The sequence below is a fragment of the Protopterus annectens genome, chromosome 1.part2 (assembly GCF_019279795.1).
Source record: "Protopterus annectens isolate FY-2018-M chromosome 1.part2, PAN1.0, whole genome shotgun sequence".
Lineage (NCBI taxonomy): Eukaryota > Metazoa > Chordata > Ceratodontiformes > Protopteridae > Protopterus > Protopterus annectens.
Window position 1 is genome coordinate 83569523 of NC_056727.1, and position 20775 is coordinate 83590297.

The following is a 20775-nucleotide window of genomic DNA, read 5'->3' on the forward strand; positions in this document are numbered from 1 at the left end:
CATGTCCACCAATAGCAATGCATACAAACATGGCTACAGGAGACACATGTAGGACCAATGCACATGTACAATCTGCACTGTGCATGCAGCAACCATGCATGTGCAGTGGCCGATGTCTGTAACATAGCTGTGCCTAACTACAACATGCAGTCACAATGCAGCCCCATCATTGATACCAATATATGGTGACATACAGACAGTACAGTTGGTTGTACATCACGTATGGAGGGATGTGTGTACATAACGGGGTGATCCACCTGTGTAGATGTATGTGTGCTGGGGATGGCTCACAGGTGTGTCACACGCCATCCTACCATGCCATGTGCAAACAGTACGCTATGTCACTGTTACTTGATGGTGATGACATAACGCATACACAGTGGTCAGGTGTTACCAACTGTATGTCACATGACACCTGTAACACAGACATCGTCCCATGTGCATATAGCCACACAATTGCCAGAAATAGCATTGGTACACATACTGCGGACATTATCGCTGCATGTCTATCAAACGGCTCATCATATGGCAGGTGTATCATTCCCAGCACTGCAATGTGTGTCCGCTTATGTGACCACACATGCCACATATGGTGGGGACTATGTCCCAGTTGTAACACATCCCTGTACACTGTTGTAGAGATCTGTACATACTGCAGTGTGGAAAGAATGATGTCGGCAGGTGTGGTGCATCACACACATCGGCTATCCGTACACACATATCTGGTCACCACAGTGTGTGTGTATATGTATGTATGTATGGCTGTCTGGTGCTTGGTGTGAGGGTGTATGCTACCATACAGTGGAAATAGGATCACTAACCCCTCATGGTGATACAGTCTACTACCCTGTTGATGCCATCGGTCCCAGCCGTACTGGCTACCTGTGCACATCCCTTCTCTGTGCCACGTCGTGTGGGTGCAAAGTACTGCGAGGGTGATGACCACATAGGCAAGGGTCCACACCTCAACACTATGGGGTGTGCATTATAGTGCAGTAGACCCCGTGAATGTGGTCATGTTCCTGTACTGTGACAGGGTATTACTGCTACACAGTGTGGCCTCATGCTATCAGGTGGCCTCTAACATCATCATTGGCCAGACGGCTGTGTACAACCCCTACACCATGTCAACATACTGGTAATGTTTCCCTGGTATGTATGGCACATCTCTGTCCACTGTAGCCTGTTCAACTGACCACATGCTTCAGGTGCAGTATATGTGCGGACATCTGTGTCATGTTCGACTTTCCAACAGTCAGGTTGAGGGTAGGTTTAGCATGCTGATATTGCCATACATGCCTGTGAGTACTTCACAGTTACACATGGGGGACTGCAAACACTGCTACCTGTAGGCACATGCCAGTACACCATAGGAGGGAACCAGGGCATCATTACCAACATGCTGTTACTGTTGTAACTGAGACACATACTGTGAAAATATCACAATGCATGCTGCACCTGGACTACATGGTATGACTGGTGCATGTCGAAAGTACACCACTGATGTCACATACACATCTCTCAGTATTCACACATGATCAATGCAACATACACATCCCTCAATATGCATACACAAGTAATGTTAGATACACCTCTCACATCTCTCAGTATTCACACACAACCAATGCAACATACAAATCCCTCAATATGCATACACAAGCAATGTTAGATACACCTCTCACTATTCTGTTCACCCTGTGCATCAGACCATTTGAGCATATCCTTGCACCGATGGTGTGGATGACAGGGATGCGGCACAGGCTTCATCATATGCACAGGGTGATACTGTTTGCCAGGAGCATAGGCTGGACCAATGGATGACATCATGTGTGCGGGTAAGGGCCGGTGATTTAAATGGACATGTCTGTTCCGTATGCATATGGGTGTTGTGGAACCCTACAGTTGTGTTTGCTGTGTGCGTGTGTGCACACAGTTCTGTCATTTGTGAGGCCTACACAAGGGCCCCTTTAAAAAAAAAGGGGGGGAAAAAGGCCCGGGGGGGTTTTTCCCCCCCAAAAAGGGGGGGGGTGGGTTTTTTTAAAAAACAAAAACCCCCGGGCCCCCCCCCCCCAAAAAAGGCCCCCCTTTTCCCCCCCCCGGCCCCCCCCAAAAACCCCCCGGGGCCCCTTTTTTGGGAAAAAAATTTTTTTTTTGGTTTGGGGCCCCTTTTTTGGGGGAAAATGTTTTTCCCCCCCCCAAATAATTTTAAAATTTGCAAACACCCCAAAAAAAAGGGGGGGCCCCTTTTTGGGGGGGGGAAAAATTGGGACGGGGAAAAAAAAAATTCCCCTTTCCCCTTTGGGTTTTTGGGGGGGTTTTGGGGCCCCCTTTTTACCCAAAAAAAATTTCCCCCCCAAAAAAATTTTTATCTTCCCCCCTTTTTTTTCCCCCCCCTTTCCCCAAAAAAATTTTTAAAAAAATCACCTTCAATTTGGGAAAAACCCCCTTTTTTTTTTTTGGGTTTTAAAAAAAACCCCCCCCAAAGGGGCGGGTAAAAGGGCCGGGGGAAAAAAAAACCCCCGGGGGGGGGGGCCCCTGATTTTAAAAAATTTTTCCGAAGGGGGTTTTTCCCCCCCGGGGCCCCGGGGGGGTTTTAAAAAAACCCCCCCCGGAAACCCCCGGGGGGGGGGTTTCCCGGGGGGGCCCCCCGGGGGTTTCCCCCCTTGGGCCCCCCGGGGATTAAACCCCCCCCAAAAAAAAAAAGGGGCCCCAAAATTTGGGGCCCGGGCCCCCGGGGGGGGGGAAACCCCCCCCCGGGGGGCCCCTTCCCCCCCAAGGGGGAAAAAAGGGGGGAAAAAAACCCCGGTTTAACCCGGGGTTTCCCCTTTTTCCCCCCCCCCCCTTTCCCCAAAAACCCCTCCGGGGCCCCCCCAGGAAAAGGGGGGCCCCCAAACCCCCCTTTGAAACGGTTTTTGGCCCCCCCAAATTTTTTTTTGGGGGGGGAAAAAAACCCCCCCAGGCCCCCCCCCTTTTTTTGGGGGGCCTGGGCCCCCCCCCAAAACCCGGGAAAAAAACCCCCCCCTTTTTAGGGCATTTTCCCCCCCGGGGGGGGGGCCCCCTTTTTTTGGGGGTTTTTCCCCCCCGGGGGGGGGAAAAAATTTTCCCCCCTTTTTAACCCCCTTCCCCCCCCTTTTTTTTTTTTGGGATGTTTTTTCCCCCCCCCGGGGGGTTTTTCAACCCAAAAACCCCCCGCCCGGTTTTTTCCCCTTTTTTTCCCCCCCCGGGGGTTCCCGGGGGGGGGCCCCCTTTACCCTTAAAAACCCCCCCAAAAAACCCCAAAAACAACCCCCCACCCCAAAAACCCCCCCCCCCCCTGAAACCCCTGTTTGGGAAAATTCAGAAATTTTTTCCCAAAGGGCCCCCCCAAAAAAACCCCCCGGGGCCCCAAAAGGGGGTTTTAAAACCCCCCTTTTTATGGGTTTTGGGCCCCCCGGCCCTTCCCCTTTTTCCCCCTTTTTATGGACCCGGGGTTTTTGGGGGGGGCATTTTCCCCCCCCCTTTTGGGGGAAATTGTTAATTTAAAGGGGGGGGTTTTTTTTTCCCCGGGAAAAAAAAATTTTTTTAAAAAACCCCCCCCCAAAAAACCCCAAATTTTAAAAGGGAAAAACCCCATTTTGGGGGGAAAAAAAATTTCCCAGTTTTTAAAAACCCCCTTAAAAGGGGGGTTAAATTTCCCGAGGAAAGGGAAAAAAAAGGGGGAAAAATGAAACCCCAAATTTCCCCCAAAAAAACCCTTTTTTTTTTAAAAAAAAAAAACCCCCCCCTTTTAAAAAAATTCCCAAAAAACCCCCCCCCCAAAAAAGGGGGCCCTTTTTTCCCTTTTAACGGGGGAAAAAAATGAAACCCCCCTTTTTTTTAAAAAAAAGGGGGGGAAAACCCCCCCCCCAAAATGTCCGGGGTTTTTTGGGGGGGCCCTTTCCCAAAAATTTTTTTAAAAAAAAACCCCCCCCCCCAATTAAAAAATTTTTTAAACCTTTCTTTTTGGCCCTTTTTAAAAAGGGGTTTTTGGGGTTTTTCCCCTTTTTTTTTCCCCCCCCAAAAAGGGGTTTCCCCAAAAAGGTTTTTGGAAAAAAAATTTTAAATTTTTTTTATGGGAAATTTTAAAAACCGGGGTTTTTTTGGGTTTTTAAAAAACAATTTTTGGGGGGGTTTTTTAAAAAAAGGGGGGGCCCCCCCCTTAAGGGTTTTTTTGGGGGACCCCCCAAAAAAAAACCCCCCCCGGGGCATTTTTTTTGGGGAAAAAAAGGGAAAATGGGTTTTTTTTTTTCAATTTAATTTTAAAAGGGGGGGGGGAAAAGGGGGGGTTTTTTTTCCTTTTAAAACCCCTTTTTTTGTTTGGGTTCCCTTTTCAAAGCCCCCCCAAAAAAAAAATTTGGAAAAATTTTTTTTTTTCCCCCGGAAAAAATTGGGGTTTTTTTTCCCGGGGCCCCGGGGTTTTTTTTTTTAAAAAAATTTTAAAAAATTCCCTACCCTCAATTTAAAAAAATTTTTAAAACCTAAATTTTTTAAACCCTTTCAATTTTTTTTAAAAATTAAATTTTTTTAAAAAAAAAAAGGGTTTTAAAAAACCCCTTTAAAAAAAATTTTTTTAAAAAAACCCCCCCTTTTTTTTTTTTTTAAAAAAAAGGGAAACCCCCTTTTAGGGGGCCCCCTTTTTTTTTAAACCCTTTTGGGGGGGCAACCATGTCTGTACACATTTGTGGACTACAAACTCAGGGGTGACATCTGCTGCAAAGACAGGGCCCATGTCTGCAAATATGTTTATGGATATACTCTGCATACACAACATACACAATAGCCACTATGAGCATGATGCTCATGGATATGTTCACACACGCGACAGTGTGTGGCATGTGCTTGGGGGTTGCATTCCCAGACTGGACACTCACCATGCTTTGGGACATGATTCCTATGTACATCATGCATGGACAGTCAGTAGCAGTGTTCATGTGATACCTCGCTTGGTGGATGGTGGACACATGTACGCCAGGGATCACTGCAGTGGCTGTACTGTGCAGAGATGCAGGTTACACATGGCTCTTCTGTTCACAGGACACTACCCTAGAGAGGTGCCACTGGTGTGCACACTGTAGTTGTTGTTACACATAGACTTGCTAGACTGCATGGTACCCCACTATGAACCTGTGGAACTATTACATGTCCTTTGTGCATGGTTAATGGTAAAGCCCTTCTAGTTAGATTGGCTGTCACGCTATTACAATGTCCTGTGACTACAGGCCATATGTATATTGTTATTGTACATGCCAATCATGTTCATGTTTGACTGTCACATCTATTCTGCTATTCTAGTATGGGAGTAATGTTTGCATCCTTTGCAAATGCACAGAGTGGATTACATATTATTTATTTCATCATGACTGTTTATACATATATTATTTACATACTACTCACATTACTATATGATACCTTTGTTATGCATCATATGCCTGTTCTCCTGTGTAGCATATCTGACATATCAATCTACTGTACTATACATAACACATGTTTTACATGGTATCCCATAATTCAAAGCATACTTGCACAGAGGGTCCACCTTAGACATGTCATTGACGTTATATGCCCATACACATGCGTACTGTTACAGTATATCTACATATACTATCCCCTGCTATGGCACGTACCCTGCCACTGACAGCGGGTCGTATGACATTGTTCTGTTTAAAGCCATCATGTTGCATCCCTTGTGGTGTCTGTGCTGTTTACCGTGTGACCCACTGCTGGACGCACATCTTCTACAAGCATTAGTACGATCAGCAAGACATCACTACATAAATACCATTCCCCACTTTATGCATGGCGGACACTTTTAATTACTGTAAACCAGGTTATGCATACACTGACATAACGTAATACAGAACATACTATACATACAGTTAGTGTTCTACATACCTTGATATCGTTCTGGTGTTTAGTCTCTATCTCGCTCTTCTGTATCACTCTTTCAACTGTTTTACGGTATGAGCATACAGTTTACATATCTGGCAAGTCATCCTTATATACATCTATATCTGCAACATGTGGTTTACTGCCACCAATTGGTGGTCCGGTGTGACTAATTATGTGCATTTCGGCTGTGCAGCTACTCCATTCACCAATTACGCAGCAACAGTGGGGTATAATTGAATTCTCCACTTGGGCGTTGGCCATTTGCCCTGCCTTCGGGGAGGCGCTCTGTATTGTGTTTTGTTGTGTGTAATTGCAACTGCTATGTGTAGAGCCAAGTCTATTTTGGAGTCATTTTCCCTGTGGATTGTGTGTGATGGCTTGAGTATGTGGTTCTACCTGTGACTGTATCTGTCATCCCACCCATCTGATAAAGGACTACTGCAAACACTTGTAACATCGCCGTTTGTTCCGTTATACAACGGATACAATTTTGCATGGCACCTTTAAATGTGTCTCTCACAAGGTATGTTAACAGTTCAGCAGATGTAATTGACTAACTAGATGTTTGGGCTGTGGTTACGGTCTGTATTGCTATTGTTTCCAGTGTGGGGGATGTAGGCGGGTGTTAGTAGCATATACGGTGTTGTGGGGCTTGCATTTCTATGTAGTCCATATATATGTGTGTGGGCCCCTTCCCTAATTACAGTGCTATCACTTAATAGACTTCTGTTATGGGAATTTACTTTGGGCCGTTGTTAATTGGATTCTATATGGTATGCAGGTGAGGTTGATACTTCCATACCTCCGGATGTATGGCGATATGTGCAGGGATATTTGTAAATGACCGCTATCCCGTGTATGTTTGTCCCAGATATTTGTAGTCATTGCAGTGGTGTTGGTGCCAGACCCTCTGTCACATGGCTTGCTAGCTTTTCATATGGCCATAGTTGGACACTTGCGGGTCACACAGTGGTGTTTACAGGCTGACATATGGCCACGGTCAGTACACAGGATAGCACATACTTTTATCCTCATTACATACCAATTGTTCTTGGTCCTTCACTACTTATCGGTTTGCATGTAACATTTCCGTTTCTTACATACAGGCATGAGTATTTCCTGTAACTATTGCATATTATTTGGGACATACTAATGTCCTAAACTCTTGGACAGTTGCCCTTTGTAATGTTTCATGTCAGGACACACCTGCCCAGGGGGGAGCTGTCCCTTCCAATGTGGGACAGATGTTTACCGCATGCCTACGGCTAGCTATACCCGCAACTACCATAATCATCTACCTCCGAGTTGTCATCTACAGACACACGATGCGGACACACACACACACTTTAGTCACATGGGAACACACATGGTACCCTCAACACACACATACACAGGCTAAATCACTCACAACCACAGTTGTACATGGTACCTGTGTGAACCGCACCACCTCCAGCGGTGACTACATGTCCTTACTATTGTTATATTGCTCGTGGTTCTACTGTTCCAGTACTGTGTTCTTTCTGTCTTTCAGCCTCCTGGTTATGCATGTCGGTGTGTGATACTTTCCATAGTTGGCGGTATCCTGTTTATATGTACCTCAAAGGTGTTCTGAATGTCGTCGACCTATCTATATATTTGCAGATGTCAGTGACCCCATGTATATCAACATATATCACACTATCGCCCTTTCTATCTGTATTATATATGTGTAGATATATATATATATATATATATATATATATATATATATATATATATATATATATATATACATATCTCGGACAGGGGTGGTGACAGGCACGCTACACCTTTCATTGTGTGTTTGCCAGTGTATACTGTGTTTCCTGGACTCCGCACATTTGTGTCTGTCCCTGTCACATTACACACCTGCCATAGGTTAAGATTACCTCCCATCCCACTTTGCAAGGGACAGTCCCTCTTTGTGCAGTTGTGTCCTGTAAAATATTTGTGAACATAGCAAATGTCCCGTGACTTTGGGACAAACATATTCCCTGTAGTTTATGTCATAGTTGCATAACACACTTATTCTGTATCTGACCCACCTACATGTTACAGGACACGGAACACGTACCTGTGACCATTACTAGAATAAGCTTTTTATCTATGCAAAACACTGATGTTCTGGTTTTCGTACTGGCCGGGTGCATGTGTCATCCTGCAGACATCTGGCGTATGTCCCACATTGGTCATTTGAACTGCGGCAACCCTACCGCACATACATCTTCCTAGCAATAGTGTTGAGTGATTGTATACATGACTGCCTGTTCCACTAATGGCAGTGGTAGCTTTACCCTTCCGAGCAGGCGCTATTTGTTCAGGGGTGACTAATGCTGGTGTCACCTGTTCTGTACATCATTGACCGTGATCTGCGCAGTGGTCAGTGATGCTTAGCCCTGTTTCACGCATATCTGTATAGTCATATTTAAACATCGCTTACCAGCTGTGGGCAACGCTTATTCCCACTAACGTGTGCTACACATATTCTGATGACCTGCATCCGGAATGCATTACCCATGCCATCGGGATTATGTTACATCCCTTGTGGGACGTGGGACAGGGAACATGCACGACAGTCACTGCATGTACCACTTGGACATCTGGGCGTTGTACACAAATTATGTCATTTTGTATGTGCAGTACACTACAGCAGTTACTCCATACTACACTCACATGGATAACTCCGTTAGTTTACAAATTGATGGGTCCAGTTAATGGTATGTCCATGTGATGTTTACTGGCTGTACTCTGGCATTGGGTATGTATATCACAATTAGCTATACCCGATAATTTGCTACACCTTCATACGACCGTGGATGCAGCATGCCGGGGTGACGAATGCCTGTCATGGGTACATCCCCTGCCTTGACACAACATCCATGATTACATTTTGTGGAGCCCCTCAGTAATGCAGTGGGTAATCCATGATGACTGTGTGTAGGACAGTGCTTACACACATGTGCTCCCATGATTGCCTCTGCTCCAGTAAGCGACAGTTGCTTACTCGATGTTGTGGCAACGGGAGTCACTGTTTGCCCCATTTGGTGTTTTGCCTCTGACAATCGGGTGTGTGCCTACCGATGTACCTGAGAACCTATACACACAGCACCAACAGATGCTGATAGGTGCATGTACTGTTCAGGTGTTGACATTTCTGTGTTCCAATGGCTGTTGTGTGTACAATGTTTGAGGGCTGCCTATGTAGGATTCCACAGTGGGCCACCTATACATCACAATTTACAGGTAGTCGTGTTTCTGTGCCATCCATGTTACTGTGTGTGCAGGTGGGGAGGGGTGTCAGTCCGTGGGAGCCTACACTGTCAAGGTATGTGCTATACGTTCCCTCTTTGCCAAGGCATATGCATATTGAGCATGCCTCCGTCTGCCTACTGCGGCTGGCACAGTGTGTCCGTAGTCTGGATCCCTCTGTGCCTGTGTTGGCCTTGGCAATTGCGGTGGACTGCGAGGCCGTCCCCCATTTTGACCCTGCTGCAGCTGTTTCCACAGGATCATATTATGTAGTATGGCACATACTATGAAGATGTGGGCACATGTGCCTGGAGAGTACTGCAAGGCTCCACCAGATATGTCCAAGCACTGGAACCATGATTTCAGCATCCCGAACACATGCTCTATGATGATTCTAGTTTGTGTGTGTGTTTCATTATGGCGTTCTTGCATTGGTGTGTGTGCATTTCTGATGGGGGGTCATCATCCACGGCTCCAGTGCATAGCCAGCATCCCCCACAAGGTGACCTTCTGGGATGTCCCCCCTGACAAATACCTGATACAGCTGTGAGGCATGCCAGATATGGAAGTCGTGGTAGCTTCCAGGCCTTCCAGCACACACATCCATGATAATGCCCTGGGCATTGCACATGACTTGGCAGTTGATGGAGTGGAATCCCTTGTGGTTTATGTAGTGCCTACCATACTCACCGGGTGGTGACTTAATTTGTATGTGCGTGCAGTCTATCGCACCCAGTACCTCTGGGTAGTTTGCCACACAGTGGAAGTGACGCATATTGCTGGCCAACTCCTCCTGAGTTCGGGGGAAGTATATATGCTCATTGGCATGTGGTAATATGGCATCCAGGAATTGGTGTAGTACCCTGGATGCCGAAGCCTGTGATATCCCCATTATATCTCCAGTTGGCCTTTCAAAGGTACCTGTGGCTAGTATTCGCAAGCTTACACATACCTTCGTGTCCACTGGGATGGGTTCCCCTCTGTTGTTTCTGGTTCTCAGGCATGGCTGGCACAGCTCTACTATTTGCTGTAAGATGTCCCTGTCCACCCTGTAATGCTCTACTATCTCCAGATCATGTAGCCCCTGGTAGGTTACCCTTGGTCTGAACACTCTTCTCCTCCTCCGAGGCCTACGGTGGTTGTCGGCATCATCCTCCACAACACCATTGGTCTGTAACACATGCTGATGAATCACAGCTATGGCAGCTCCCAACATATACATTTTAAAAGTTCCCCGTCTGTTTACACCTATGGTGCAGTGTTTGTGAATACACAGGTGTGTGTTGGGTGCTTTCACACTTTATACTGTTTTGCTGTGAACACTGATGATGTCATAGGGTGTGTATGTACGATCGTGGCTACAGGGTATCTTCTGTGTTTTATTAACGGAACCACTATTGTGCTGCCTTTGGTGTTGCATTACATTTGAATGCCATGAATTACCGCCTGCCCTTCCATTTACATTTGTGCACGTTACACCTACCATTTACTGGCATGCATCCAGCTGCCTGCTTTCATTTGTACTTTCCCAGACCTGGCTTATCTTGCATAATGTGTGCTATTGCCGATCTTCTGTGGGTTTGCTTTGCTCTGCTATGACAGTTCTCCTGTCTTTGCATTCCAGGTCGTCCACTCCTTTCTTTGCAATCCAATGCCTCCCCTATCCTGTTTTGCAGGTTTCTGCATGCAGGCTTGTCTACTGCCATTGATTGGCCACCGTGAGTTGATTGGTGTTAATTGCTCATTAGTATGCCAGTTACCCTGCTTCAGCATTTCCTTCTTTTCTTCCCCTGACCTTCCTGTTTGTGCTATTGTTCGCGGAGCGTGCATCTGCTTACCGGGTTTCGGGCATGATTTCATCCCCATACACATGCGCTTTCAGGCACCATGTGTGCTCTCAGCTAAACGGTTCAATACCTTCCTCCCCACCCCTGTCCTGCAGTTTTGCTTAGCAATGGCCAGGCCAGATTTGCATTGCTCCAATGTGCTTACTGATACGGTGGCACACCCCTCTGCTGATGTCATGTATCATCTCTGATACACTCTTTGATGTTATAACGCTGCGCCGTCAGGTACATCCTTAATCCGGGGGGACGTTTGCGATTCAGTATTACCTGCCTCATTTGCATGGCATTGACTACTAATTCATAGTTACAGCACCGAACACTGTCGCGGGCCCCTGGCAACCCTTGCGCCTTGCTTGTGGTGTGCCATGCCTACCATTGCATATTATGGTGCAATCCTAATTTGTCTTTCATTGCGATTTTATGACATTTGTATATATTTCCTTCGTATTCCTGTTTGCACACACATGCCCTGTGGTTGTACTGTGCGTTACTGTGGACATGACATTAAATGTTGTTTTTTAGGTGTTGTACATCTTTTCTTGTGCCACTGGCTGTGTATTTCACCATTGGCATATGTTAACTTTGTAATACATGAGTCTGGTCCACTTCCATAACTCCGATGTTCTGTTTGGGAAAATGTAAACCATGTTTTTTGGTTTACATTTCCATGGGTTTGTGCTACGCCTGCACCACTTCGTGAATCGCTGTATGCCTTCATTAGCATGGTGAGACACTGCACATGGGGTGATTTGCATACCTATGCCGAGGGCTGCGTAGATCTGGCGTATGCCGGTAGTGCACGTGGAGTTGGTTCGTACCTGAATCGCTCGGCGGACATATTTGGCGTTGTTCCGCATACGCTACGCCTGCGCCTGGCGCAGACTTCATGAATCCGGGGGTATATGAAAATTGACATAAAACCTGTTGTTGTTGCTGTCCACTAAAGATGCAACAATGATGTGAAATGTGAAAAACTGAACAATATATGCAGAAAAAATTTTTCAAGGAGGAATAAGGTTTAAGAGAAGACAAGAACTGAATAATTTATGTAATGTTGCTTAGCTTATATGATATATAAAAATAGATGTGAAGTATTATGTTTCTGATTGTGAACTAGTTAATATGGTTTGATTGCTTTTATGTAAATGTAAGTTAGCCTATGTCACAAATGATAATTTAATAAAGGTGTTTAACAGAAAAAAATTAATCCAATGTTTTCAGTAAAATGCAGATGTGCTTTGAAAAGTTAAACTGTTTCACACACATTCACACACACACACACACACACACACACACACACACACACACACACACACACACACACACACACACACACACACATAAAACAAAACTTAGCAGAGCTTAGAGATCCTTAGATTGTTTCTTCCTATCCAAAGCTATATTTCTTTAATGGATTGGAACTTTCCTGATTGTCTAAGCTGTACAGGATGTTATTTTGATTCAATATTTACCCATTAGGAAGGGAAAAGCCAGGACTTCTTTACCAAAAGTAAAGTCAAAGGATTTGCCACCTGAAGAGATGGTCTTGCTTCATTCCAGGATACCCCTCCAAAGTTTCTTCAAGTGATGTGACCTCTTCATATGTTCAGTGCAGAGCAATTCAGTTAATCCTTTCTTTTCACTTACACTGTTCAGTGTTCTTTATGGGTTTGAAGCAGTGAAGAAATCTTTTTGTCACCTTCACATTAGAAGAGTAATAGACACTGACCAAATGTTAGAGAGATACAGCATTTTGTTTGTCTCAAGTCTTTTGTAACTGTAACTAATTGGCTGGAGTTCGATAAATTATAGTTATCTTCAGTTAGTGGTAGCAATAGGACCAGCTATCAAGTGTTGTTTTTACCTAAATGTCATTGGTTATTTTAAGAATTTTTCATTTTGTATGTCATTGTGTATGAGTAGAGCTGTGTGCACATTTATTATTCAAAGTGTAATGCTGAATTTTTGTATATAACGAATTTCATTATTTAATCTCACATGCTTGTAGCTTTTTCTTTGTTAATTGACACAGATAATTGCACAAAACTGGTGAATCATAACCAAAGGCATCCACCTTTTAAAGTGATAGTGCTTAGTCATGGCTACAATGAGTTAACAGTACTGATGGCTCCTGTTAATAGTATTCCATAATTCTGCCCTATGTGTACAATATTTTTCTGTCTGATAGCAGAGAGTGTGTATGTGTGTGTGTGTGTGTGTGTGTGTGTGTGTGTGTGTGTGTGTGTGTGTGTTTGTGCATGTGTGCGTGAGTGTGTGTGTCTGTATATCTGAAAGGAATGGCTTTAGTCAATGTACAGTTACTGTTATCAAGAAGTGTGACAAGAAAATTGATAAAGCAGACTTGAGACAGGCAGGAAAAAGGCAAGAGGAGATGAATACATCCATCCAAGAGATGGCTGGAGCGCATGAGTCAAGATATGAGACAGTCATGTGTGACTTTTGTAGAAGGTGTAAGAATGAGCCTAAATAGATACAAGTGGTGATAATCGAAGTTAAAGCCCAAACACATGTAAAAATGAGAAAAAAGGGGGGGAGTTCCTTATTATTATGATGAAGCTGTCAGGTAAACTGGTGCATTTTGTCCTATTTCAGCAACAATACAAAGTATAAGGAAGAGGATAAATAAACTGTATTTTTTTTTTTGAGTGTTGAAGGAAACTGGAGAAGGTCCATGTACACATTAGGAGGATACGTTAAATGCATTGAAACTGCTGACTGCTATTCAGGATTGAACCATATAGCTCTGAGGCAGAAAGCAAATATCAAAGCCATTTGGTCACCATGCTAAAGTTATGCCAGTGCCACAAAAAGTAGCTGATTAACAGCTCATAACCATAATCCTCTGTGTTGTCAGATCTAATCCTCCATGTTAACTTCCAGATCAATGCTAGATGTCTGAAATGGAAGGTCAATGTTTAGATACAAGCAGAAAATATTAGGGAACAACCTTTACCTGGATATGCAAAAATCCTTCTTCCTACAGAAGAATGTGGACCTTTGGAATGCCCTACCCACATGGGAGGTGGCTAGATGGTCTGTGAAGGCAGTCAAGAGGTACTTGGTATAGAAATGCAGAACAGTGTCAAGAATGTTGACTGGATAAGCTTCTGTCTCTAAATATAAAATATATTTAATCAATTATAATGCAAAGAGCCTCTGTGATGTTTTGAACATTGAAATGTGTCAGGTTTCACATAATACAAGCTTCACTGTTTAACTGTTTCATTGTTTAACTGTTGAAAAGGTTATGTCATGTGATGTGCCTAGGTTTGTCCAAGAACAAAAACTTACAAAGATGAGCTGTGCTTTTGTAAGCACATGCAGAGTAGCCCTTAGATGGCTTCATGGCTACGTCTTGGCAAGGTGTTTACTATACAGTACTGCTATAGGCTGTCAATTACATGGGGTGGGCAGGAACACCCTACAGACATAAGAAAACAGGAGAGACATGGGCCTAGTGCAGTGGAAATGGGAAAGTTTGGCCACTATTGTAATGAGCCTCTCTCAAGCCACTGAAAAGTCCTTCAGTCTCCCAGAGATATAAAACACTTCTGCTTTGGTTGGCTCCCAAAGGTATAAAACGCTGCCACTTTTCTGACCTCCCAGCATAAAACACTGCTGCTTTGGTCACCTCCCAGTGGTATAAAACACTGCCCCTTTGGCCGCCTCCTAGTGGTAATAAAATACTGCCTCTTTGGTCACCTCCCAGCGGTATAAAACTCTGCCAATTTGGTCACCTCCCAGTGATATAAAACACTGCCGCTTTGGTCACCTCCCAGTGGTATAAAACACTGTTACTGCTGCTTTGGTCTTCTCCATACAAAAAAGTAATGATGTATATATTAGGTCCATATTAGGAGATGTATATGTCCTATTTCAGCAACAATACAAAGTATAAGGAAGAGGATAAATGAACTGTATTTTTTTGAGTGTTGAAGGAAACTGTAGAATATATTCCATGTATATATTGGGACCATATTAGGTCCTCTGCTGTTTTCCATTTTCATAAACGACCTTCATCTTTCTACCCCACTCTCTACCTGCATTCAATACGCAGATGACTCCACTATCATCTGTTCAGGTACATCCCAAAACGAACTTCATACTCTTACACAAAAAGCTTTTAGCACAATAGAAGAATGGTTTTCTAACCACTGTCTTCTCCTCAACCCCAAAAAACAAACTTCTGCTCTTCGCACCCTCCCACTTCTCCACCCCTCTACATTTCACACTCATATCCAGCAATGGTACCATCATTTCCCCAGACCCCACCACTAAACTCCTAGGTATTACTATTGATAACCAACTAAATTTTGACACACACATAAATAATACTATTAAGACTATTAACAGAAAATTCGGATCCCTATACAGAATCAAACCTTTCCTTACTCTAGAAGCCAGAACCACAATAGCCAGAACTCACTTAATCTCTACCCTATTATACGCTTCCCCCATATTTACCAATCTTTCCAAAAATAACCTCAACAAACTCTCTAAATCATATAACAACATAGCCAGATTTGCGACAAGCTCTCCCTATATAACTCATCACTGTCAGAACCTTACAACTAGGTTGGCTTGAACTCCCCCACCAACTACAATTTAACCAACTCACTATACCTCACAAAGCCCTACATCAACTCAATAGCACCCCAATTCTTTCCACCCTCATAATGCCATATAAGAGCCTGAAGAATCTACGCTCCTCAAATAAATTATTGATCCTCACTACCCTATCAAAAAACTCAGTTGGTGACTCTTTATTTTCTAACTCTGTGGTAAAATATGGAATCTTTTACCACATGACCTAACTGCTCAGACCTCTCTTCAACTATTTAAAACTAACCTAAGACTTTTCTTCACTAACCACTGGTTATGTTCTTGTACCAATCCTGATTAACTCTCTGACCTCACAGTATCGAATACTATCTTACATTTTTACTAAATACCAACCTTTATTACTAATTGACTTATCATGCTAGTCATGACTACTATTAGCCATGACTTACTTTGAAAACTGTGTTTTTTTTTTAAATTTGTTACCTAAAGGATGTAACATTCCTCTAATGTTAGTTTTCTTTATTTGTATCTCGGATTTGATCTGTTTTTTTATTATTTTATATGCTTGTATGCATGTATGTATTTGTATCTATGTATGTATTCGCGTATGTTTCTTAATATGTTTCGTCGTATATCTTATAGGTTTTGTGGAGCAAGTATATATGCTCATTGGCATGTGGTAACATGGCATCCAGGAACTGGTGTAGTACCCTGGATGCCGATGCCTTTGATATCTCCATTATTTCTCCGGTTGGCCTTTGAAAGGTACCTGTGGCTAGTATTCGCAAGCTTACACATACCTTCGTGTCCACTGGGATGGGTTCCCCTCTGTTGTTTCTGGTTCTCAGGTGTGGCCGACACAGCTCTACTATTTGTTGTAAGACGTCCCTGTCCACCCTGTAACACTCTACTGTCTCCAGATCATGTAGCCCCTGGTAGGTTACCCTTGGTCTGAACACTCTTCACCTCCTCCGAGGCCTACGTTGGTTGTCGGCATCATCCTCCACAACACCGTTGGTCTGTAACAAATACTGATGAATCACAGCTATGGCAGCTCCCAACATGTACGATTTAAAAGTTCCCCGTCTGTTTACACCTATGGTGTGGTGTTTGGGAATGCACAGGTGTGTGTTGGGTGCTTTCACACTTTATACTGTTTTGCTGTGAACACTGATGATGTCATAGGGTGTGTATGTACGATCGTGGCTACAGGGTATCTTCTGTGTTTTATTAACGGAACCACTATTGTGCTGCCTTTGGTGTTGCATTACATTTGGATGCCGTGAATTACCTCCTGCCCTTCCGTTTACATTTGTGCACGTTACACCTACCATTTGCTGGCATGCATCCAGCTGCCTGCTTTCATTTGTACTTTCCTAGACCTGGCTTATCTTGCGTAATGTGTGCTATTGCCGCTCTTCTGTGGGTTTGCCTTTCTCTGCTATGACAGTTTTCCTATCTTTGCATTCCAGGTCCTCCACTCCTTTCTTTGCAATCCTATGCCTCCCCTATCCTGTTTTGCAGGTTTCTGCATGCAGGCTTGTCTACTGCCATCGATTGGCCACCGTGAGTTGATTGGTGTTAATTGCTCATTAGTATGCCAATTACCCTGCTTCAGCATTTCCTTCATTTCTTCCCCTGACCTTCCTCTTTGTGCTATTGTTCGTGGCGCGTGCATCCGCTTACCGGGTTTCGGGCACGATTTCATCCCCATACACATGCGCTTTCGGGCACCATGTGTGCTCTCAGCTAAACTGTTCTATACCTTCCTCCCCACCCCTGTCCTGCAGCTTTGCTTAGCAATGGCCAGGCCAGATTTGCATTGCTCCAATGTGCTTACTGATACGGTGGCACACCCCTCTGCTGATGTCATGTATCACCTCTGATACACTCCTCGATGTTATAGTGCTGCGCTGTCAGGTACATCCTTAATCCAGCGGGACGTTTGCGATTCAGTATTACCTGCCTCATTTGCATGGCATTGACTACTAAATCATAGTTACAGCGCCGAACACTGTCGCGGGACCCTGGCAACCCTTGCGCCTTGCTTGTGGTGTGCCATGCCTACCATTGCATATTATGGTGCAATCCTAATTTGTCTTTCATTGCTATTTTATGACATTTGTATATATTTCCTTCATATTCCTGTTTGCACACACATGCCCTGCGGTTGTACTGTGCGTTACTGTGGACATGACATTAAATGTTGTTTTTTAGGTGATGTACATCTTTTCTTGTGCCACTGGCTGTGTATTTCACCATTGGCATATGTTAACTTTGTAATACATGAGTCTGGTCCACTTCCATAACTCCGATGTTCTGTTTGGGAAAATGTAAACCATGTTTTTTGGTTTACATTTCCATGGGTTTGCGCTATGCCTGCACCACTTCGTGAATCGCTGTATGCCTTCATTAGCATGGTGCGACACTGCGCATGGGGTGATTTGCATACCTATGCTGAGGGCTGCGTAGATCTGGCATATGCCAGTAGTGCATGTGGAGTTGGTTCGTACCTGAATCGCTCGGCGGACATATTTGGCATTGTTCCGCATATGCCAAGCCTGCGACCGGTGCAGACTTCATGAATCTGGGGGTATATGAAAATTGACATAAAACCTGTTGTTGTTGCTGTCCACTAAAGATGCAACAATGATGTGAAATGTGAAAAACTGAACAATATATGCAGAAAAAATGTTTTCAAGGAGTAATAAGGTTTAAGAGAAGACAAGAACTGAATAATTTATGTAATGTTGCTTAGCTTATATGATATATAAAAATAGATGTGAAGTATTATGTTTCTGATTGTGAACTAGTTAATATGGTTTGATTGCTTTTATGTAAATGTAAGTTAGCCTATGTCACAAATGATAATTTAATAAAGATGTTTAACAGAAAAAAATAATCCAATTTTTTCAGTAAAATGCAGATGTGCTTTGAAAAGTTAAACTGTTTAACACACATTCACACACACACACACACACACACACACACACACACACACACACACACACACACACACACACACACACACACACAAAACAAAACTTAGCAGAGCTTAGAGATCCTTAGACTGTTTCTTCCTATCCAAAGCTATATTTCTTTAATGGATTGGAACTTTCCTGATTGTCTAAGCTATACAAGATGTTATTTTGATTCAATATTTACCCATTAGGAAGGGAAAAGCCAGGACTTCTTTACCAAAAGTAAAGTCAAAGGATTTGCCACCTGAAGAGATGGTCTTGCTTCATTCCAGGATACCCCTCCAAAGTTTCTTCAAGTGATGTGACCTCTTCATATGTTCAGTGCAGAGCAATTCAGTTAATCCTTTCTTTTCACTTACACTGTTCAGTGTTCTTTATGGGTTTGAAGCAGTGAAGAAATCTTTTTGTCACCTTCACATTAGAAGAGTAATAGACAGCTGACCAAAATTAGAGATCATGCCTATACATTTTGTCTTCAAGTCTTTTGTAACTGTTAAATTGGCTTAAAACTCAGAGTTCGATAAATTATAGTTATCTTCAGTTAGTGGTAGCAATAGGACCAGCTATCAAGTGTTGTTTTTACCTAAATGTCATTGGTTATTTTAAAGAATTTTTCATTTTGTATGTCATTGTGTATGAGTAGAGCTGTGTGCACATTTATTATTCAAAGTGTAATACTGAATTTTTGTATGTAACGAATTTCATTATTTAATCTCACATGCTTGTAGCTGTTTCTTTGTTAATTGACACAGATAATTGCACAAAACTGGTGAATCATAACCAAAGGCATCCACCTTTTAAAGTGATAGTGCTTAGTCATGGCTACAATGAGTTAACAGTACTGATGGCTCCTGTTAATAGTATTCTATAATTCTGCCCTATGTGTACAATATTTGTCTGTCTGATAGCAGAGAGAGAGTGTGTATCTGTGTGTGTGTGTGTGTGTGTGTGTGTGTGTGTGTGTGTGTGTGTGTGTGTGTGTGTGTGTGTGTGTGTGTTTGTGCATGTGTGCGTGAGTGTGTGTGTCTGTGTGTGTATATCTGAAAGGAATGGCTTTAGTCAATGTACAGTTACTGTTGTCAAGAAGTGTGACAAGAAAATTGATAAAGCAGACTTGAGACAGGCAGGAAAAAGGCAAGAGGAGATGAATACATCCATCCAAGAGATGGCTGGACCGCATGAGTCAAGATATGAGACAGTCATGTGTGACTTTTGTAGAAGGTGTAAGAATGAGCCTAAATAGATACAAGTGGTGATAATCGAAGTTAAAGCCTAAACACATGTAAAAATGAGAAAAGGGGGGGGGTCCTTATTATTATGATGAAGCTGTCAGGTAAACTGGTGCATTTTGTCCTATTTCAGCAACAATACAAAGTATAAGGAAGAGGATAAATAAACTGTATTTTTTTTTGAGTTTGAAGGAAACTGGAGAAGGTCCATGTACACATTAGGAGGATACGTTAAATGCATTGAAATTGCTGACTGCTATTCAGGATTGAACCATATAGCTCTGAGGCAGAAAGCAAATATCAAAGCCATTTGGTCACCATGCTAAAGTTATGCCTGTGCCACAAAAAGTAGCTGATTAACAGCTCATAACCAAAATCCTCTGTGTTGTCAGATCTAATCCTCCATGTTAACTTCCAGATCAATGCTACATGTCTGAAATGGAATGTCAATGGTTAGATACAAGCAGGAAATATTAGGGAACAACCTTTACCTGGATATGCAAAAATCCTTCTTCCTACGGAAGAATGTGGACCTTTGGAATGCCCTACCCACATGGGAGGTGGATAGATGGTCTGTGAAGGCAGTCAAGAGGTACTTGGTATAGAAAAGCAGAACAGTGTCAAGAATGTTGACTGGATAAGCTTCTGTCTCTAAATATAATATATATTTAATCAATTATAATGCAAAGAGCCTCTGTGATGTTTTGAACATTGAAATGTGTCAGGTTTGACATAATACAAGCTTCATTGTTTAACTGTTTCATTATTTAACTGTTGAAAAGGTTATGTCATGTGATGTGCCTAGGTTTGTCCAAGAACAAAAACTTACAAAGATGAGCTGTGCTTTTCTAAGCACGTGCAGAGTATCCCTTAGATGGCTTCATGGCTACTTCTTGGCAAGGTGTTTACTATACAGTACTGCTATATGCTGTCAATTACATGGGGTGGGCACAAACACCC